Here is a 22,345-nt window from a genome sequence, read left to right as displayed (position 1 = left end):
CGCTGGTTGCACCGAACCGGTCGCGGAAAATTAGTGCAGTTTCTGCGGTGTGTTGCTGGCGACCCTACCACGGTCCGGCGCCATCAACTTGTGGACGAACGGGAATCCGGGCAACAATGTTGCAGAGATGCTTCGGCGAGTCGTCATGGAGCACAGTCCTCAGAAGTACTTAGAATGCATTGCTTTTCAATCAATACATTTTTTCCCAAGTCTACTTTTTATTTGCTCTTTTCTTGCTTTTCCATTGTTTGTATTTCTTTTGTAATAAAAATCTATAAGAAATTTAATTTCAACCAAAATTTAATCACCAACATTGCCAAGGTTCCTCGCTTTACCACGCATTGAAATCTTTTGAATCATAAGGAAATCATGGCAGCAAATTTGTGCTCTTTCGTTCGCAACTTTTCCTTATCGAGCTCTAGTTCAACGATTCGCTCGATTTGTAACAGATATCGACAATAAGTTCTTCTATTACAGCACGTAATCTAGTTTTTTACTTCAACTTTCTTCCATATTATGCTCTACGTAATGTGATGTTTTTTTGTGTTTTCAATCGCAGTCTATCCATTTTTTCGACGAAAAGCAAGCCACAAAGACTTCTTACAGCACACAGAAATGAAGCGATGTGATGAGTGTGTTAAGCAGAACCTCTCGCATCACGAGATTCCACTGGAAGGTGATAATTAGGGACCGCGCATGCAAGACAGGAAGGCTTAAGGCAGCAGACGGAAAGGGTCCATTGCAGCACGACGGACACTGTCGAGTAATATCAGGTGTTAGAAAAGGCTCGATTGTGTTCTAACCAACACAACCTTGACCTTCGGTACGGCACGACCGGCCGTGAGCTGCCGCTCGGTGCGGCAAAAAACTGATTGATAGCCTTGGGATATTTGGTTCCCTTTCGCTTCGGACCGAAGAAAGCAATCCATGAAATGGATAGGTTTTCTTCTGTTTTTGCTTTCCTTATCGTCGTACACAAGACGTCCCCTCCCTCCCACTTCCGTTTCTCCAAGACGCAAAGCTTGCCGAGCCAGTTGTTGAAAGAGAAATTGAGCAATGAACATGAATGAATTCGAAATAATACCCCATGTTTAGGAGGACTCTCGCAATGATCCTACCGCCGGCGGAGGCCGGGGGAATTAATTCGATAGCAGCGGGTCGGAAGGGCCCGACATGATCGTTTCGAGTGAAGTGTTTAATTGGACATTTGAACGTTCAACCCCGCCGCGAGTGAACGGAGAATATTGTAATGCCGCGGCACCGAGGGCTCGACCACGAAGAAAGTGATGGAACAAATTGACGCGTATTAACACAAAAGGCTCATTGGTTGGACGGTACAGGTGTACTTACATTTTCAACGTACTCCGAGCGGTTTGGTACTTAAATGATTTTATTTTATTACTTATAGCATTGGGTAATTGTTTTTTGCCGTTGATGGGAGAGAAACTAACATTAATGTGGAGGAAAAATGGTGCCCTCGGTGCAAAAATTGAAAGTTCCCATTTATGTAAGTGTTTTCATGGGTTGGGAAGCTTTTTATTTATTGCCGCCTTTTGCCAATCATTAAGCATCCGATTTAAGCTTTGTAAAAGTTTTCCAACATAACACTGTCAAATGACACGCGAAATGTTATGTTGTTTTGAGCCTTATCTTATCACTATGTCGAATAACTATTAAAAACATTATTCGCAAGATTGAAAGGCAAACCATGACCAAACATAAACCCATTGATGGATGACACCTGCAAGCGCCACTTATGCTGCACGGTAGCCACGTACCTCTCAACATCAAGTCGCGATAGCACGCAAAATTATTGCCGCTTCTACAAACATGGCAAAAGCCGCGGCGTTCGCATCGCCGTTTCATCGTGCCCGTTTATCACCCTGGTGCCTTTCGCAAGGTGCATGATATCTCAATTATTCCCTTCGGCGTTGGACAGGCAGGAAAAATCGATCCAACGGCAGCGAAAGCGCGCTACAAGTTGGGCAGAGTTGTGGGTTGTGCGTGCGAACTTGGGATAATTTTACAAGCTCGCAAACCGCGTTGCAACCCACTCGACAGTTTCCACCGAAGATTTACGCATCACCGGCGTGGCACCGGTGAAATAATAGTGGTGTAAAATAAAAAAACACTCACACGCCAGCGCTAGGGATGAAAAGCACAGCAGCAGCTGCATTTCGATTCATTTATCAGCGCCATCGATGTTAATCGCGAGCCGGAGGGGCGCCAGTGCATTCGAACGATGCGCTTCCGTTTCACGCGTTCTGGCGTGCGAGAAACAAACCGAACGATACTGGAGGGGTGAGGATCAAGGTGGACGATTAATAATAATTATTTGCAATTTATTGCGGGCACGGTTACATGATACCTCCGGCCATCAGATTAGCGTTGCGCCCTTCCGGCTGTATGTGGGCCATTCTTGGAAGAATGTCAATAGGTCTTAACCAATTTTCATTGGACTAGAAAGCGAAGAGTTTAGAATTGGAATATTAATACAAATGAATACATGATAAAGTGGTCGTGTTTCAATCCTACTCAAACTGCAACACACACTTCGACGGCCACATCCCTCGTACAATTAATCCACACATTCCAAACGGGTGCGGGATGTTGTAAAACAGTTTATCATGATGCAGTAGCATCGAGCAACGAGTAGAAACAAACCGCCCCGCGGGCAGGGCGAGCATAAAATTGAATTAATAAAAATACTCGGCCCGACGATCGCACACACATGCTCCCATTACGATTGCAATTTATAATGCCTTCCCGGCAAGCGGTTGAACGTGGGTTCGGAACATCCCAGTTGCCACCGACACCGGCTCGGAAACCGGCCACATCGTGTAACCAAGCTCCAGTCTACCTAAAGATCAATAAATAAATACACCCAATGATGATGATGACGATGATGATGATAGTGCTGCTATTCGAGTGGCCGCATCTAAGCAGCGAACTGTCGGATGAAAGAGTGAGTACGCATCCTGCCCCGCTTCGGAATGCAACCGAAGCGATTATGTGGCCAAAAGGGTGGACATGGGAATAAATGCTGCCCACAAATGGCGGCCGGCCCGCTGGGATGCGATACTATGTCCGAACGTGCAGGCACGAACAAAGTGAAAACATACTGCTGTACTATGGCCCGAAAGGAAAACAGAACTCAATTGCAAGTGTTTTATGTTTCTCGCTCACTCTTCCTTGGAAAGGCGATCGCAGTGGAAGGTAATTCCCAGGGCTTCAAGTACGACTCGACCGTTCGGATTTCCTCCGCCAAATGCGAAGATGAGTGGGAAATTCGACCCGAACTAGCGACCGCGGGCGCAGACCACGTGGGAATGTAAGGGTGGACACACCGCTGCAAGCCATCCCGCAGGCGATCTTGCACATTTCGCTTTAAATGAGCAACCGACCGATGTTCATGTCGCTCAAACAAGTTAATTTAATTATATCCATAGCGAAGACTGACTACCGGATGGGGTTTTTTTAAAAATAAAGTCCGGAAAGAAACCAGTCCAGAAGCCAGGAATTAGTGATAAGTTTTCATAATGAGGGTACTTATTTTAATGTTTCCTTCACACACTGCTTCACAACAAGGTTTGGATAGATGCATGAATGAATTATTTATGTGAAAGCCGTTCACCAAAAAATGTCTTCCAATTTTTTCTCTCATAAAAAGCTCTTTTATAATGTACTTCAGTGTGTTTGTGGAAGCAGTAGTACGTTGAACCTCAACTGTTGCCTTCACCAACCAGATTCCCTCGATAACACCAAGTTGCGACTCAATCAGGATCCTGTCGCCACCGTGTGATGATCCGTTCCTCCCGAAAGAAATCGACCATCAGTTTTATGAACTTGCAGCGCGCTTGGAAGAAACCCAATCGCACCTGATCATCGGCCGAACATCGATCATCGATCGCCGAACTGTCACTGTCATCACGCACCGGGTCGCTTCTTCCCTCCGAGCACCGTCATATCGATCATACGGCGAGCAGGGAAAACACCGGTGCACCTATTCGTAGAGGTGGAGGGAAAAACAAAGCTACAACCATGACATTGCCGTACATTGGTTGTATGCCCACTTTTTCCAACCAGCTGGCCGCGCGATTGCGATCGCTCCCGATCGATCATGAGTGGAATGATAATTTATTTGTTAAGCGAAATGACCAGCGTGGCCAGGAAGAAAACCCGGAGGAAAAGGCAAGCGGTTCACGTATCACCGATAAGGATTGATTTGTAATTTTATCGATCTCGGCCCTAGAGGACGGGTCGGGCTCGGATGGCCACGTTTGGTTTGCGTCGACACCGAACGCACCCAATGGAATGTGGACACCGGACAGTGGGAATGTTGCATCTTCCCAGCCACGCTCGGGAGGGGCTTTGCGGGCCAGCCACGTACGCGGCCGATGTCGAAAAGATAATGTCATCGACGATTGACACGTGTTCTACTATTTCTGTTTTTACCCCCAACTCCAACTTAAGCGCTGTCCAATTATCATATTATTTTTGATCGACTGATGTGGGATGGTCTCTGCGTCGATGGTTTGTTTATTACATTTACTGAACGCACGTTCAACATGTCCGTTTACCGTTACCCTGTGTTGGAATTATATAAGCAAACTGTTTCCAATTAGGTGTTTTTGTTGGGTTTTTACATTTTCCGGACGTTCAATGCAAGCATTTTTTCTTACTTTCACAAAGTGCATCTCAACTTTACTTCTCCGATCCGATAGCGTTTCAAATTTCACACCCCGTCTCTAAACGAAAGTGAAAACAGAGCAGTGTAGTTCCGTCCCATTTCCCACTTTCCGCACCGTCCTCATGGTCAGAACTTCCCCAATGAGATGTTAACACCAACCCGCGAGATAAGTTTCATCCCACATCCGTAGGCCATTCGATTTCGTAAAAAATGCGCTTCCGCTCCCGCGAGAGGACGAGCCCTCAAAAGTCACTCCTTTCCCTTCGGTGCCATTAACATAAAACGATCCGCTTTCTCCGTGTCCTGCTAATAGATGACAATTCGCCCAAACCCCTTTCGGCCAGCGAAATAGCATGCCCTGCGCAAACTGGCGCTTTTAACACTTTCATTGTTGCGCCCTTTATGCTGCGTTATGATTTTATTCTTTCGCTCCATTGCGTGCACCACCACCACCACGAACAGACCCCGTTCCATTGTGGGCTTTCTCTTTCGAGCCCTCTCGTGTTGGCGAACACTGTTAGATTTGTTGTTCCTGGTGGCGTACAGGATGGGCTTCGGTCTAGGCTTCACCGTTTCCAACTCGACGGCCAGGTTTCGTTTCTTCCGGATCTTCTATAGATCGAACTCAGATTAAAAGTCACTTTCCATTTCGTCAATCACCCGAAGTGTACGTGCCTCGCCGGGGTTCCTGAAAGGTGGGAGGCGAACCATCGGCCCTCTCTCAACACTTCGACGATGCTGGTATACGATTTTTTCGCCGGCCAGAAATGACCCATAATTGAATAATAAAATATTGTGAAACATTAATGGCACGGTCGTTGAGCCTTCCAGTGAGCGATCAGCCCCTGGAAGATGCAACGGTGGACTGGAATGGGGTTTGAAATATCACGGCACATCGGTCTATCATCAGGGACCGGGAACTTTTACCTTCGACCATAAGGAACTCACGAGGAGGAGTACTAAAATGTTGATCCGACCTCTTCGATGTCGAAGAATGGGCTTGGATCGATTGAACGGAGGCCATTTTGTTCGTAAACAATTGAATGTCGCTCTGAACAATTTAACCTCTTATGACCTTCTCGTTTCCCTACATTATTTTTTTACGTTTGAAATAAGTTTTAATTCAATTTATGGTAAAATATAAGTTGCAATTTATTTCAAAAATAACATTTGACATATGCTTCGGAAAAACTAGTACAGTTTGAAGTCACACGTTATGTTCGCAATGATTATTTTTACACCGGATTCCAAGAGAGCAATATTAAATAAACGATTTGTAAAGCATGCTCTAAGATGACCTAACTGAGATAAATCTGTCAACGAGTCGAACCAATTGAAACCATAAGCAAAAATTTGGGACGGTGGTAAACAATCCAATTTGGAATTAGCAAAGATTCAATAAAATTAGATGCCGCTGCGATTCGCTCCCGAAAAAAAAAACACACACTCAATGCCTCATTGTTTTGTTTCCATTAATTGATTATAGGCCGGAGCATAATCACGCACTGGCGCACGAAAAACTGCCTCACCGACACCACAACAAAACAAAGTGTGCGATAGCAAATTTTGATAGCTTTCGTTGCAAACCCAGGAGGGAGAAAAAAACGGGCCACATTACCCCTAAATATGGTCCAGTTTTCCGGCACGGTCTGTTAATCCGACCAGGGGCGGCCGCCCGGCATTTTCACTCCCGTACCAAAAACCAGCTCACAAAACTGTTCATATTTGTCCCAGTTGGGCATGTTGGGTACATCGTTTTCCTTTTCTTCTTCTTCGCCTAGCCGGGCCTCTCGGGCAGTCCTTCCCCGCCGCCATCCTAGCCCTTGGAAACGCATAATTTTGGTTTCCCCCCTCCTCCAAAAAGAGAGCTAATTGAATATCGCAATCCGCTTGCCACACACTCTCTCCCGGCCAGCGCCGAAACAATTCCCTTCCCAAACAAACAATCACCGAAGCACCCTAATCAGCGATCGGCGCCGCAAACCGATCATCACGCCAAACACTGCGCACGATTCGCGGTGATGTTTACCTTTCCGCCTTCCCGCATTCCCCCCCTCGGTGGACGACTCCAAGAGCACTCTTTATGGGCCACTCGAGATCGATCGGAGGCTCGCGGAAAAAAAGAGCTGGCAAAGCATTAATTCCGGTGCGTTACATTCGCGTCACCGTGGCCGCCGGAAACATGCCATCTGGTCACACACATTTCGCACGGCCAAACCACACGCGAAAGACACGCAAAATTGGCAGTTCCTGACCGGGTGCGGAATCACACACACGCACGGTGGCCAGCTGGCCGGCTTTTGCTGACACGACGTTCCGGTTGGATTTGGAATACTTGCCGGTCGTGTTTGGCCCGTGATCATTTTGGTGGAGGATTGCGGCCCGAGTTCGTGCCTCTTAACCCTCTACCAGGAATGGAAAGCGGTTATCAGACATGTTTGGCAAAAGGGGAAGATCGAAGAAGAAAACTGATTCACTCACCATCAATTGACCACCTAATCCGCTATCTATTATCCCTCCTTAGCTGGAGGAGGTTTAAGACAAAAATCCTACCACCGAGTGAAGGTTATGTTGACATTTTCCGACAACGAGAAACGCAGCGAAAGCATCCTGATCACCGGAAGATGACCCCGACCAAGGTTTCACGTGCCGATATCGATTGATACCGGGGCTGGCCGGGGGCGAAGAATGTAGGTCATCGGCAACGGAGCACGCACACACACACACACGCTTCATGTCGCTTCTCGCACCATTTGACGTTTGACGTACTGGCCGAAAATCCGCCACACCCGGCCAAAAATCAGGAACTGGCATTTGCCAGCAGGCGGGAAAGTTGAACCCATTTTGGGTGGCATTACCGAGGGATTGGGATCGGGAGAGGGGGTCCGAAGTGATGAAGAGAAACAGAGACAGTTTGCATCGGCACGGCATCGGAAGGGGAGTGGAATCGGGGCGGCCACAAAAAGCCAAGCTTCTTCGTACATTTCTGTTTTGCTTTCCATAACACCGTCCATCATCGCAGTTCGCGATCGAAGGTGATGGACGGCATGCAATCGCGCCTTTGCCGGTGGAAACGGCATGGCGGCGAAGGGATGGACTGTTTCTCCTCCCTCCGAGGCGTGCTGGATGGATTTTGTGCGAATTTTGGACCTCCAGGCGACCAAAAACACACCCGGCCCGTCGTCGATCTCGGTCGAACATCGAAAATCCGCTCGATTTCTCTTTCAACGCGAACGGCGATGATTGCGGATTAAGTTTCTAGACTTTTTCCGCGACGATCGGACCGGACCACTATGCATTCGGAGAGGTCAAAGTCCTGCCAAAAGGTTAGCTGACCGGTATCAGATGTTTTAAAACATCTGGAAGCTCAAACAAAATCAAACGTAAATTGCTCCAAGCCAAACAAAGTGTGCAGCAAGGTAAATATTATTATTAATACCATCGGTGCTGAGATAAATAGCTGCACGATTTACATTCAAAAGCATAATTGATCTATTTTAGCTCAGTTGAATCCTACAACCAATTTACAGCTCTATTTGATTTTCTTGAAAATCTATTAAACATCTTCTTAAAACAAGCCAACAGAGTAATATTTATTCACTAGGGTATTATTTTGTAACTCAATATTTAAACAAGTTTTTCCCAAAGCACCTTTAACAATCCATCATCCCACAAAGCATACCTGGATACTGTGAAGTGTGCAATCCATCGAAACTCTACGATCCTAATGTGTCTCGCGGTCGTTGTTTCCTTTACGCCGATGTTTATCTTTCACCGACACTCACTCTCGATCGATGATCACCACGAAGAAAGAAGCTGCACTATCGGGAAAAACCAGCACCGGACGCATCTGGTGGAAGCGGCTGTGGAAAGGAGAACGAAAGCGAACGATAATTTAAAACACGTGAGAACACATCCGATTCGGTTTGTTTTTGACATTCCATCGGAAAACGAAACCGAGCACGGGAAGCGAGCGCGTGTACGCTCGTTTGGAGCACAAGGTTTTGGGTGCAGCATAAGCTTCAATGTTTGAAAATAAACTCAACAGGATCGGCTGCGTACGCCGGGGGGCTTTCGGGGTTGCACAGGTTAATGCATGTCTACGTTTGCACCGGGCGGCCGTCTGAATAGAGCAAGCGTGCCTAAGTGTTAAATCGTGCAGATCTTTTGGAAGGGCGTGTAGGTCCCCGACCGCCCTGCAGGTGCTGATAAATGATGATAAACGCTGACAAGGAATATGGCGTTGTTTTGGACATCGCGAGCGAGTTGTGAAAGTGGTTGCTTGAGTAGAAGTAAAAGCGAACGATGAAATTCGAACAAAGTTGTTTTGGTAAAATTACCACCAACAAGATTTCCTTTTTGATCATATCAAGAAAAAGTTTAACTTGGAAAACGATGCACAAATATATGAAAGAAGGAATAAAACTAAAGAATACATGAACAAAAAAAATGAAATTATATACACAAACCCGATAATAATGTTGCTTGTTTCCGAGACTGTAATTTGCATCGATGTTTTCGGCAGCTTAAATTGGTGAGATAATTAAGTGGACAGCATCATGCCATCATTTGTTAACTGTTTTAGCTGGTCAATTTCTTTATTTATTTTTATGGCAAGTAAATGGGGAAAACATCCTTCTGTTCACGGTGAGAGGTGATAAAACACTACTACTTCCTGTCATTATTCTGAAAAATGTCTGTCGAAGACCGAATTTGCAGAAAAATTGACAAAATCAATAAGTTAAAACAACATAATTAACTAAGAAAGTTTCACAACCAACTTAATGCGAAATTTTCGTTGGATGAAATTTAAAAATACTTTTTAATCACCTTTTAGACTAATGAGTCCGACTATCACTTTTTAAGGAACGTTAACAACGTATATTCTCCAACACGATTAAAAACGTCAACTACGTTTACTACAAAAAAAAACGTAACTCTTACGGTATGGATATCTTCGAATACCAGGCCATCACCGTTTGGGTTCACACCTTTTCGATACATTCCCCAGTGAAAACACAGATTGCGGTTGTTTTTATTTATTTTTTTCATCGCACAGACACTGCAAGATCGATCGCCTTTGAATTTCTTGCCCCGCCAAATACCAGAACGCGCATGCCTTGGGCCAGATGCTCGACTTGCTTGCGTTCTTTGGTTGATTCTGGGAACTCTACGTGCCACGGGAAGCTGCACAGCGCTACACAAATAAGGCTCGCGTGCAACTGTACTTGCGAAAAACAATAAAAACAAAAATCAAATAAACTCCCTCCGGGCACCAGCATTTACGAGTGATGTATGTGGATGGAAGCGATGGATGTGAAAGGGATGGGAAAACTGGGAAGCATAAAAATTCCCCATCGACTATCCCTCGTGTAATCGATATATCGGTTGGGGATAAAATAACAACTCAAGAAAGGTATATACACAGTTTGCAAGTGAAACAGGTTTGCATTGAGTAAAGTATTGGTGATAATTCATCCTTATTTCCAAATAAAGGAAAATGTTTAATCAAATGATTTGAACCTTGTCTCTTGTAGTTTAATTTTCATTGAAATGTTTAGAGGCAATCTCCAACTAAATCGTTATCAGAAAAAACAAATTGAGGACCCGTCTAGTTCGCTAGACACCTGTCATCGAAGGTAAGTTAGAGGCAGTTAAAGGCTCGAATCAAAGAAAGTTTACTCGACGCTCCCTTCAGCAACGAGGTGTCACGCCCGTAACAAATCCCTCGGGACGAACCATTTCGAGCCTCATTAGCCAATCTGTCTCTAACGGGCGATGAACGGATGGTGGGGTACCCCGTGCATGTTCAAGTGCACTGTTTGATGCTGATGTGCTGCCGTGGATTGCATGGTACAAGTTCGAATGATTTATTGAGCCGTTAAAGCTTCACCATCGTTCAAATCAACTGCGCGGAACTGCAGCACAACTCTCTCACTATGCAGAGCAGCCGTGGTGCCGGGTAGCTTGGTAGCACCTAATGAATGTACGAGCATCACTCGCGAGACGTCTCCACATGATTCAAAACCAATGCAGGCCAGGGAAGTCTTGGGATCGATCGTTGATAGGTTGCTCCATCCTGCAAACTGCACAGCAAACCATTTGTCGACATCTGCCCGTGGCAACTCCTTGCAAGTGATTGATTGTACATATTGATGACCACAAATCGTAGCCATGGGAACACAGTCGCTTGGCAAATCGATTCACTAAGCACTTGGTGTTGGAACAATGTTTGGAACTTGCGTGGAGCAATAAATATCGTAATGAAACTTCAAAACTCGATACATTATAAGTGCAGTCTACGTTAGAAAGTATTCTGACAGATATTAATGATCTGTGTTTTTGTGATGTTACATAATTTGATTTGATCATTTATTTTTAATCGTTATATATTATTAAACATGTGCTACTGCCACCTACAATATCACATCATTTTGCATCAAATGCACTCCCAAATTAGAAATGACACCGACAAAACATCGCTACTGCTGCTTTCCCGTCGAACAATCAAAAGACTTCTCCAACAAGCGACGAACCCCTAGGGTGCAAAAGGTAGGTTAAATCGCACCACGTTTTACACTTTTGCCACCGGGCAAATCGAACTGCCCCGGAAAGGTCAATCTATACCTCGGGTGCGGGAGTGCTACATCTAGACTGGATATTTATTACGAAACCATACGATTAGGCCTTCTTGAAGAGATCTCTATTAGTTGCCCAAAATCTCCACATTTTCCCATCGTTCGAGACTTCAGCGGGATTCGGCGCTTTCGGCGTACGTTTGCACCGTCGATAGTTGCAGCATCATGAAGGCATCATTTAAACGCAGCATTCGGCCCACAGCGGGCATAGCGGTTTTGATTGATCGATTGATGCAGCCCTGCCGATAGCGATAGCGGGTGATCGGATTGATGAGCCGAACGCGCCGATGGCGAACGGCTGGATGAAGGGCCAGAACACATGGTCATCGTTCAGCAACCCTAGTCTGGATACCACAGTGGTGTATGGCGTTGAAGTGCTGGCCGAAATAAAATCACCATTAGCCGGTAGGTATCACTCAATCGCCCAACGCTTTAAAAGCGCAACCAAATAAAAATAAGAAAATCGTTTAGCATGTTCTCTTTAATCTTCCAGACCGATTGACCAATCCGGATCGTAGTCTCAGTTTCCAACCTATGTTTTTTGGGGAGTAAAGTTGAAGTACTGTTACATCTCAGAGCCCAAAATCATTTCCATTTGCACCAGCTGCGGAAGCAAATAAAATATTAACATGTTACACATTCGTTCTCCGTGCTCGACTGCACCGAGATCTGCGCACTTCCTTTCATTTACCTACCAGCGGTACAATTTATTCTGCTCGGGGGGAAACACTTGCGTGGCCATTCCCGAAACATTTCCCAGCGCACAGGAACAGATGTTCGGTGCCGATTCTCAAAGTGAAAATTATCGAGCTCTCCCAGTGGATCTGGTGGATGAGTTAAATTTAGGTTAATCGATACCATTTGAGGTGAGTCTTAGTTTTCTTTTTGGTTTTGAATAAATTGAGTAAATGCTCACAGACGGGTTGAGGAAACAAACTGTATCACTCCGACTGGGAGTAATGGGAGTGATTTTTCTATGTTTCCCAGGAGGGATATGATCCAATTCCAACGTAGCAATTTAATAGTACAACGTGTATGCCAAAGCATAAAATTCTGTTTTCGATTGTACCATTTTAACATTTTATTCGCTAGAATTGCAATATTTTGGTTTGGTATTAAATGTTTTCAACTTGAAATATAAGTACAACATCCTTGTAGAGTCAATAAATAATATGTTCAAGGTGATTGTGAGTAATTTTAAAATAAAATGAAACTAAATCACCCATGTTTTGGTCAAGATCCAAACATTACTTACGAAAAAAAGAAATAAACAATACTCCTCCTAATTATAGATGCATTGTGGGGGATTTTCCAATTTTCCAGAAACAATTTTCCCATGTCCCGAATGGCTGATCAATGGAACCCGAAGCCATCAATCCCCGGTAGCTGAGTGGGATTCCATCGTGCGGTGAAGTTTCCCTTTCCGCTGACACTGATTAGCTCTCCTTACCGGCGGCGTCAGCTGACGACGCGGGTCAAAAGTGACAACTGATCATGGTAAATTACCCGCGATTCAGTCGACAACAATGGGTAAACCTGATCCGCCACCTCCCCCAAGCCGCCCTCCGTGGCACGCCGGTCGATTCAGGCGAAAGAGGGTCACACGTCCACCATCGGTGGACCGATTCACCCATCCGGTCCTAACAAGCCGTAGCCATCGAGATCGATCCTTTTAAGGTGCCACTGGCCACGGGCAGCTGATCTAGCACCGATCTGGGGTCACCGTTCACGCGGCTGAACAATCACTGTCGAAGCCGAAAGGCGGTGTGCAGGAAACCGTCCCTTGCCAGCGCTCCGGTAGCCGGATGGAGAGCATTATTCAAATAATTCCATCCGGCGGAGGGAAAGCGCCAGGTGACCCGCACGTACACGTACCTCTTTCCGTTGCCTGCCGCTCCCCCGCGGGTTTCCTACCAGTGCATCATAATGCACCGTGACTGTCACGTATTCATCATCAAGATCGTCCACACAGCTATCGCAGCCTTTCCAACCCCCACCTAGTCCCACCCTCTCTAGCGACGTCACGCGGTCTCGTAAAAAGAAACCAACCTCAGCTCACAGCAACATAGAGCCGAAGCTCAAGAAAATGCGCATGTGAAATACACAGGCGCGCCGCGGAAAAAGCGCACGGCCGATTCGGTTTGCATTTCGTTTGTAGCACGGTCGGGGCCACCTCCCCCCGCCTCCCACATGCACGTGAAGCTCCACCAGAGGCCACACAACCGTTGCTCTGCGTGTGGATGTGATGAGCGTAGATCAAAAATGTGTCAACTTTTACCTTCGCCTCTCACCGAGTTCGAGCCCGGTGACGGCAAAGATCAGTTGTGCGCACAGGTTTAGAAGAAGTGCTTTGACGGTGTACGTGTATGCACCGCCCATTGTGCATATGCAACGTAACGCGTCTGGTGCAATTTGATTTTTGTTTTCACTTTTCTTCGTCCGCTCATCTTCAGAGCGACGAGGTGCATCATTAGAGAAAACCGAAGAGGCAAAACAGAGACCCGGCGACGGTGTGAATGGTTATTGTAATTAAAGCAACGGGAAGGAGCATGAAGGCAAAACGTTGGAATTTGGAAACGAAAGTGAGGGGTAGCGCTGCAAGCACGACAGCATCCCGGCAAAACCTTCACCAGCTGAAAGTGCTTGAAGTGTATGCAATGAAAAGAATTGGTAAGTTAGGCAAATAATTTTTTCTTCCGAAAATTAACTAATGCGACATTTTCACACACTCTTTAATATGTCCATGGGAGGGGAAAAATAAATTTCAGAAATCCTGGTATAGATTAAAAAAAGACACAAGTCCCCTCCCCCCTGTTCCGACGCGCTGATTGACTTACTGACTTTGTTACTGACCTACACAACCTAACACAGAAGCTACTCCGTGCTCGGCCGATTGGCCGAAACAAGTCGGAAAATAACCCACGCATTACCATCCATTTAACATAAGCTTTACTGCTCCATAAATATTTCATAGCTTCCAATGGGCAACGGGGAGGGAACTTCCCAAAAAAGGGGACAATATTTTGCCATCCCGCATAAGCGGTCGTCCATTCTAAGCGCAATCGTGCCACGGTCAGTCGGCACCATTTCCCACAGAACAGTGTTTCCCTTTCGATGCGCCGCCAAGGAGCGCAAGGCGATCGAGGGAGACTGTGCGACTTACCTTTTACGAAGCCAACCACTTAACTGGCCGGCCTAAAAAGCCTATGGAGACCGGCCACGGGACCATAAGTTCGCTCGTTTTTCCTGCGAACGTCGAAGGCGCCGCCACGCTCGGTTGATTTACGAGCACCGGCACGCGGAAGGGGTTGTTCCATTTCCAAAAGTTTTCCTCGCTTGGCTCGCGTGGCCACGGTGCGCCGATCGGCGATCATCGGAACTACAATCTTGGCACGATCGCTGTCCAGCATAATAGTGACGACGACTAATGTCGCGACTCTCTATCTGATTCTATCGCTGCTCTCCATCTGGTTCGTGGCCCGCACGGCGTACGGTTCTTTGCAGCCGTAAGCGAACCCTTTTTTCTACTATCTCCTGCTGAGCCTGCAGTGCTGCATGGAGATGCCGAGTGCTACTGCTCCATTATTAAGCATTGAGTTTGATGATAGTTTTATGTAAATTTGTTTTACTGCGGAAAAACTAAGGCGAATGGAAATCCAGTTTGGGCCCTGCGGGAAGCATTCACTTTCGTTGGGAAAGCATGTAAGCCGGGCCATTTTGTTGCTTCACAGTGAACGTGGATAGATTTACGTACGAAGAAAAATGTTCCCGGAATGGAAGTAGCCCTTGACAATTAACAACATAGTAGGTTTGTCCGAACCATAAATTAAGCAAACGAGCGTTGATAAATAACCACCAACGATATAGCACGTGTTGAAAAGTAAAACACATAAAATTTGAATACTAAGTCATTTTCAATCTCTTAAAACCAATAGAAAATCCATTCAATCGTATAAAAATCAATTACTGAACATTATATGTAGATCTAAACTTATTGCATAGCCAAAGAAAATTGGATACAATTGAAACCTTTCCCAAACCGTAAGTGTATATGTTTGCTTCACTCCAGATGAAGTTGAACTTCCCTCAATTTTGTTCCCATTAGAAGCCATTGCTCTATAGCAAAGCTACATCAGATCTCTTTCCTTTCGATGATAGCTTTTATTCTGCGTTATTAGCTGGTAGTCAAGTTCGTATTCAATTTTTGTTTACGCCAGAATAAGATAGTTTATGTTATTCTGTTTCGATCGTAAAGTATTTGTATCTTTGACCTCATCATAATATTATATGATTTAGGAATAAGACGAAGTAATATTATTTTTTAAATAAAAGTTTTAATATAATTAAAAATTAATTTCCTAAAACACTATCATAAGAATTGGTTTATTTTAAATTAAGCAGTGAGTTCAAAATATATTTCTTTTCGTACCACGATAAAAGTTCGAGCTTAAACCTGATCATTCGATTGTATTTATACACCTACTACTACTACTTCTACTACTATTTTTACTACTACTTTATAATATAAAACTTAAATAAAGCTGCTTTCCTTGATCTGGCTTGTCCAGTTGACTAACGGTTGCGAAAATTCCCCATTCGGGTGATGAAACTGGGACCCGAATCGCAACAGGTGGCCACCAATTTCACGCTTTTCGATTCACTCAATCTCTCACACCTCCTGCTCCTTAAGACAGAAAAAAAATAACAATCGTAATATCTTCGATAAACAGCGAAACAATAGAGCGAATGGACGTGTGAAGTAAAGAGGTTATAACTGTATCGGAAGCAATGTCTATTTATGTATTTATCTGTGTTTCTCGCCTCAAGTCGTTCGGTTGGAAATCTATTTTTCTCACGTTCAAAACCGGACGAAAAAAAGGGTTAAAAAATGCTCTATAAAGATAAACTTGTACTGACACTCTTAGTGCACTGCATGCGGGAGATCATGCTGCGCGCGGGGACTTTAAATAACAACGAATAAAAACCAAACCCCCCTGCGAACCCAAGCTGTGAGGCTCGGCAAAGCTTCCCGTTTGCTGTGGACTTTATTTCCTTCACTCAACCCTATTCACGATTTGACACAACCGCATCGTGATGAGGTAGCGGCGGGCTCCGTTTGCATCTGCATCTTGAATCGGGAATTCACGACGATAGCGGTTGGAACAATTCAATATACATCGACAATGCATGATTTATATCAATGCAGTAGCGATTAATTCTCCTCTTCCGAACGGTGCACTAAATTTCATGCGCAACTCCAGTAGCTACAACATAAGGCCATAAATATTCTGCTCACCTCTTGGCTGCAGGTTATATCGAAACATCATGCCACCGAGCGGCTTAACGATCACGAAAAATGAAGAACAAAGCGTCCAATGGGAGGAAAATGCAGTCACCGTTTCTTGCGATCGGCCAGACACAGTCACCTTACCAATTAGACAATTGACATTAATAAATGAATATTATCCGTTTAGTTCCAACTCAACATAAGAAGGAAAAGAAAAAGAGATGGCTTTTAATGAATGCAATAATGTAAATTGATTATCCGTGTGAACAATTTAGATTTACCATCTGAGTAATTTTACCAAACCAATATGAAAAGAACAATAACACTTCTTTCTTCAATACCGTTAATGATCGATCAACCTCATATTAACTTTGTCATAGCTTTTGACCTTAGGCTTTTTTTCTTAGAACACATTTGTCTGCTGAGTTCAAGTACTCTAGCTACCAACAAAGTATGCGCCATAGCCACTCATTTGCGTCAGCCTTAAATAGATGCGAACCATCGATCATGGTCGGAAAATGTGTCATCAAGCCCTGCACATCCTGTTTCAATGCGGGACGAAAATATCCATGGTCATGGTGTAACAACGTTCAAGAAAATATTCTTACTGCAACCGTAGAAGCCACCATGAATGCTATAAAACAGGACCAGTTGCTAGGGTGGTTTCGGTTTCCTGTTAAACATGCTCATTACCCACAAGCAGCCCACCAGCTTACCGACTTGCCCATCAGGGTTCACATACTTAATCACTCAATTACCTCCGCACCGGGGAGTACCAAGGCGGCACCCTTCGTTCATATGGTCATATTTGATGTACGTTTTGCGTTGCAACCCTTTTATTTTTCAACCCCAACGCATCCCGCCAGATATTTCGTTATTTATTTTTCCATTCGTTTGCCACAACAAGCATGATAACGAGAGTGCAGCATCTAATTAGCCAACATCGATTGGCAAAACCGTTGATTCGATTAAGATTTCTCCATCTCGCTCTGTCCTTCGCTGAGTGTAAAACGTAAAAAAAGGATTTTAAGCAAAAACAAAGATATGCCAACGACGGCGATGATGCTGCTGCTGATGATGATGATGATGACTAGGTCGGTGACAAGAAAAGATCAACCTCCCGCGGCCAGCTGCGCCCGGGTTTGCAACATTTGATTATAGGTTACTGTATGTGTGGCAACGCATCAACAAATGATCTGGCTGTGCGCTCGCTGGCAGTACTTGTAAAATTATACCCAACAAAGTGCAATTAATGAAAACGGCAAGAAGAAAACCACCAACACAACAGAAAACAAGGGAAGTACAAGAGCAACAAAATTCCTTAAAAAAAACATTCAAAAAATAATACAATGAAAGGCGGAAGGCAAAATAAGCAACCACTGAGATCAAATTATCACACATCGCTTTGAACTGATGACCATAATACCGCACTCACGGGAATGGGAAAAACTTGAGCGAAAACTAACTGTACTACTGAAGGTCCAGTCGAGTTTTCCTCACCAACGGTGCCGCTATTTAGCGATCGTATCTTAATGTTTCGTGGTGACAGAATGGATCGCATGACAAGGAAACACTAGAATCTGCGTCACTGGACTAACGTGAGAACATTGTTCTCCGGAACAAGAGCTGAAACAAAATGTTTGTTCTGTGATAACATGTGTGTGTTTGTGCTAATAATGACGCTGTCTGTTCTGTACATAGGAAAGTGTGGTATGATTAAGAACTTTTCAACATAAACATTCCAGCCAAATAAAAATTCATTTTGACAACTTTATACCGCTTGCAGCTTTATTATGCATGCAAATTTATTTTTGTTGTACGATTCTTTGCGGTAAAACTTGTAATAGATTAGAAGCCGAAGCAGATTAGAAGCCGATCGAAATTGTTATGCGGTAATCGTCGTACCAATTACATAACAAAATTTGCAGCCAGCGTCCATGGGCTGCTCACCGCACGCACACTGGCGCCCATGTAGGCAGGGTTCATCTTTAGGACGACCAGAACACCAGACCGCAAACCATTGCCACTCCTCCGCGTGTTGCGTGCGTGTGTCGAGCGGCGATTTCCATTGTGCTCCAGCGACGCGCATGCAACTTTCCGCCATTTTCGGAGCTCCGTCTTTGGCCACAGGCTTTTAGCTAGCCCAAATTTCCTGGTACAAGACCATTTTTCCCATGCTACCACCGAACGCTCGGGGCCGACGGAATGAGTTTTCATTTTGGCCAACTTTTATCCCCTCTCCCCTCTCCCTTCATGACCACCGTTCGATTTTTCATTCGCCAGCTTTGTCGTTTTCACGGCGCTGCAGTGAATTCTGTACGCTCACTGTCCGAACAGGCCGCACAATTTTGTGGCCCCGAAAAATCATTCCAATGCCCTCCCCGCCGACAACACGCACATGCCGCTACATACTGCCCTCCCCCGGGCAGTACCTACCATGCCGTCGCCGTCTCCTCCCCGGTGCTCGCAATTATATCGGAATCGTATTCCGATTCCGCGGTCTCTAATCATCTGCTTTCGCCATTTTACCACCTGCTCTTTTCTTTTTACTTCTGTTACGTACCACCGCCAACGTACCATCCATCCCGGCCCTCCCGATGCTCCCCGGATCGTTCGCGAGTTTGAGTGGCACCTACACGTGGTGCGAAGAGCAAAGGTGCCCGGTTTTGTGCGATTTTTTTTCGATCTTCTTCCTTAAATCCCTCTACTCCTTTGACCACCCTTCCATGCGAGCCGGCCGGCTTTTCACCCCGAAACCGATGCTCCTACCTGCGCGTGTACCTTTGCGCCTTTGCGGAACGGAAAGCGTTTACGTAACATTCAAATATCTTGCGATCATTCAACCCTACAATACGTTTCCCTACGCGGCAGCGTGTCTTTTCATTTTTCCATCCTCGGTTCGTTTGGTTGGTTTGGTTTCCTTTTTTTTTTAATTCTCAATCCCCGAAAAGGAAAAAGGTTTCCCTAAAGACTGCTCCCAACGCCAGATTCGATGGGCTTTCGTGGTTTTCGATCGTGAACTTTATTACTATTATCATCGACCGCCATCTTCATTATCCGTCCGTCCGTTCGGGGCGTCCATTTGGCAGCACCCGGGGTTGCCTGGGAGTTGCAGCAACCCGAGGTCGGTTGATGATATTTGCAAATTCATTCACACAGTTTGTTAGAACCGAGCGATCCACCGAAGTGTCAGCGGAAATTCGTAAAACGCAACGCAATAATCGCACGGCTGCGGTTGCATTGTATCGCCGGACTCGTGCATTTCCGCTCGAATCCACCTTATTTATGTGTAAGTTAGTCGGCAGAGAGGGAAACGAAAAAAATCTTGTAAAAAATAACACACCACTCCACCAGTGGTTAGCACGGTCAAGGCTATCGCTCAGCTGGTTGCGTGTTTTCCGCGGCTCTTCCACCGGGGCCCACCACCAAGAGGATGGTGGTGATTTTATGCAATCTTAACGTTTTCACGTGCTCTCTGCAACATATTCTCCAAGAAAAAAAAAACATTCCCCAGGAAGTCACACGTTCGCAACCAGGCAATTGCCTAACTTTTACCGGGGCAGCGACCGGATTGCGGACCGGAGAGTGGCAAAAAAAAAACACATCCCACATCGAGTGCATCGACGGGCGTAACATCATGCGGTCATTCACCGAAAGGGGTTGCATTCGCCCTTTTATTTATGGCCCGATGTCACAGTGCGATGTGGATTACGCTATCATGCCGAGGATCTCGCTAAAAAGAGGCTTTGCTGATGTCGCAACGAGTGTTATCTTAATTGGATGGAGAGTAATGGCTTTTAATGTAATGTTGCTTAAGAGATATGAATAAAACGAAGGTAGACAAAGCATAAAGCAGAGGAAAGTATCTTGAACTAGTTATTTAAACTTATCAACATCAGTTATGCACATACTTTTGGGAAACAATTACCTTTTTACTAAAAATCTATCAAGAGTAATGTACCGTACTTTCGTTTTCCCTTGCTACAGATGTCTCAACCAAACACAATAGTGAGGACATCAAAACGCTTTCCATCGTTTCGATCGGCATTAAAGAAGCCAACAGTCGAAAGTAAAAGCAGCCTTGCCGAGGTCCGGCCAACCCGGGGACCTCCCGTGCGTCCCTCACTGGACCGGTCGGGGGGGGGGGGGAAAAACACCCATCAAGGGTCGCAACACCAACGTGCAACCCGATCGAAAGTACGCGCCGTGTATCGAGAAGTTGCTGGTCGTAAAACGAATTCTTCCAACTTCACCGAACCGAGCTCGATCGAATCCAACCGGCGGATCGGGTTTTTGGAATCGTAAATCACGATTCATCAATCATTACCACTCCGATCGCGCCCGGGAGGTCAATTACGGGCCACGGTTCGCCGGCTACGGTTTTTCAGTTCTCGCGGGCGTCGACTTTCCCGCCGGCGCGGCTAATTTTGTTGTGCTGTTGTTTTTGTTTTGCACTGACCGAAAAAAAAAGCCCAAAATCGGGGTTTTAATTTCTTCGTTACCGTAGCGCATAGGAGCATACATTTCCCGGCGATGCTAGGGACCACCACCACCACCACAACGGTGTCTATTGATTGCTTATCTGTTCATCTTTCTCGGCAGCTATCCACAAGCATCTTCGCAGCCATACGTTGCACAATTATTGACCGTCGGAAGGAATGCACCATTGCGTCGCTCGTCTCTCGCTGACCCCGGCCAACGCACGCGTCGGTGCCTTTTTTCTCCCGTTTTGTGGATCAGACAAATTATAAAATGATTAACGAACTCATTTCGACCCGCTTCGTTTTTCCTTTCGCCTCATGAATCCATCGTCCAGGGGTCCGCTATTATCGAGAAAGTAGTATCAAGCGTGCTTTTCCAGTTCACAGTTCCAAGCTCCTGCTTTGCCAAGTGACTTGTTACCTGAGGAGATTTTTGTCTACCCATCTGGCCTTCCATTGCTTACAACTACATCTCCCCCCTGCAATAAAGCCACCAAACCTTGAGCTTGGAAAAGCGTTTGGAATATGTTAACTAATTTGGACAATTTGGGCGGGTGTAGATACGTATCCGACACTCGATAGTATCACTTCGGTCTTATACACCTCCAGGTTCTCATTTACATGTTGTGAACATCCATTCCATCCACGCGATATGCAACGCCAAAATATTTGAAGATTGAAATGGATAATACGACCAGTTTTCGTTAGCTGATGCCTATCACATTCGTTCCGGGTGAAACGATCACAGCTGGAGTTTTTCCTACTATTTTCCGTTGCTCAGGTGGATATCTTAATGTGGTGTATATTTACCATCAAAACGAGGCTTCCGAGGCGTCCCACTGCGCACTAGTGTTGAGCCACTTACCTTTAACAAGCGAGTAGAAGTATGCAAATGAGAGTGTTTCAGATAATGTGGATAAAAATCATTTAGCCAATTCGAAACCTTGTTGCTTATGCAACACAAGTTGTTGAATTGTTTAAAGTGCCACGCAACGGGTGGGAAAATAACTTAAAAATAATTTTGACAATTCAATTGCTCGATGGCGGAAAAATAAAAATGAAACTCCCAACCATGGAGCGTCCGAACGGTTATAAAACGGAGCAATATCGTACCACGTGGGAACGGAAGAGCAAATTTCACCGTCGGTAGAACTCGAACTGCTATTATGCAAACGATGCCCGGTTGACACACTTAAGGGCGCTCATAAAAGGAGCGCTTGGTGGAAAAAGGATCAAAACCTTTCACTCC

The 22,345-nt window shown here is 45.3% G+C and overlaps 2 protein-coding genes across 2 annotated transcripts in view; both read right to left on the bottom strand.

The window, feature by feature from the left end:
• LOC131259173 (serine proteinase stubble) overlaps positions 1–8,517 on the bottom strand; it is a 55,683-nt gene extending 47,166 nt beyond the window's left edge. Inside the window, exon 1 of the mRNA XM_058260609.1 lies at positions 8,373–8,517. The gene's annotated coding sequence lies outside the window, so the exon portion shown is untranslated. The remainder of the gene's footprint in view (positions 1–8,372) is intronic.
• The window catches only part of LOC131259180 (small ribosomal subunit protein mS33), a 162,771-nt gene that overhangs the window by 47,804 nt on the left and 92,622 nt on the right, over positions 1–22,345 (bottom strand). The window lies entirely within an intron of this gene.

The sequence above is a fragment of the Anopheles coustani genome, chromosome 3 (genome assembly GCF_943734705.1).
Source record: "Anopheles coustani chromosome 3, idAnoCousDA_361_x.2, whole genome shotgun sequence".
Lineage (NCBI taxonomy): Eukaryota > Metazoa > Arthropoda > Insecta > Diptera > Culicidae > Anopheles > Anopheles coustani.
Note: the sequence above shows the minus strand (reverse complement) of the source record. Positions and strands in the feature narration are given on the sequence as shown.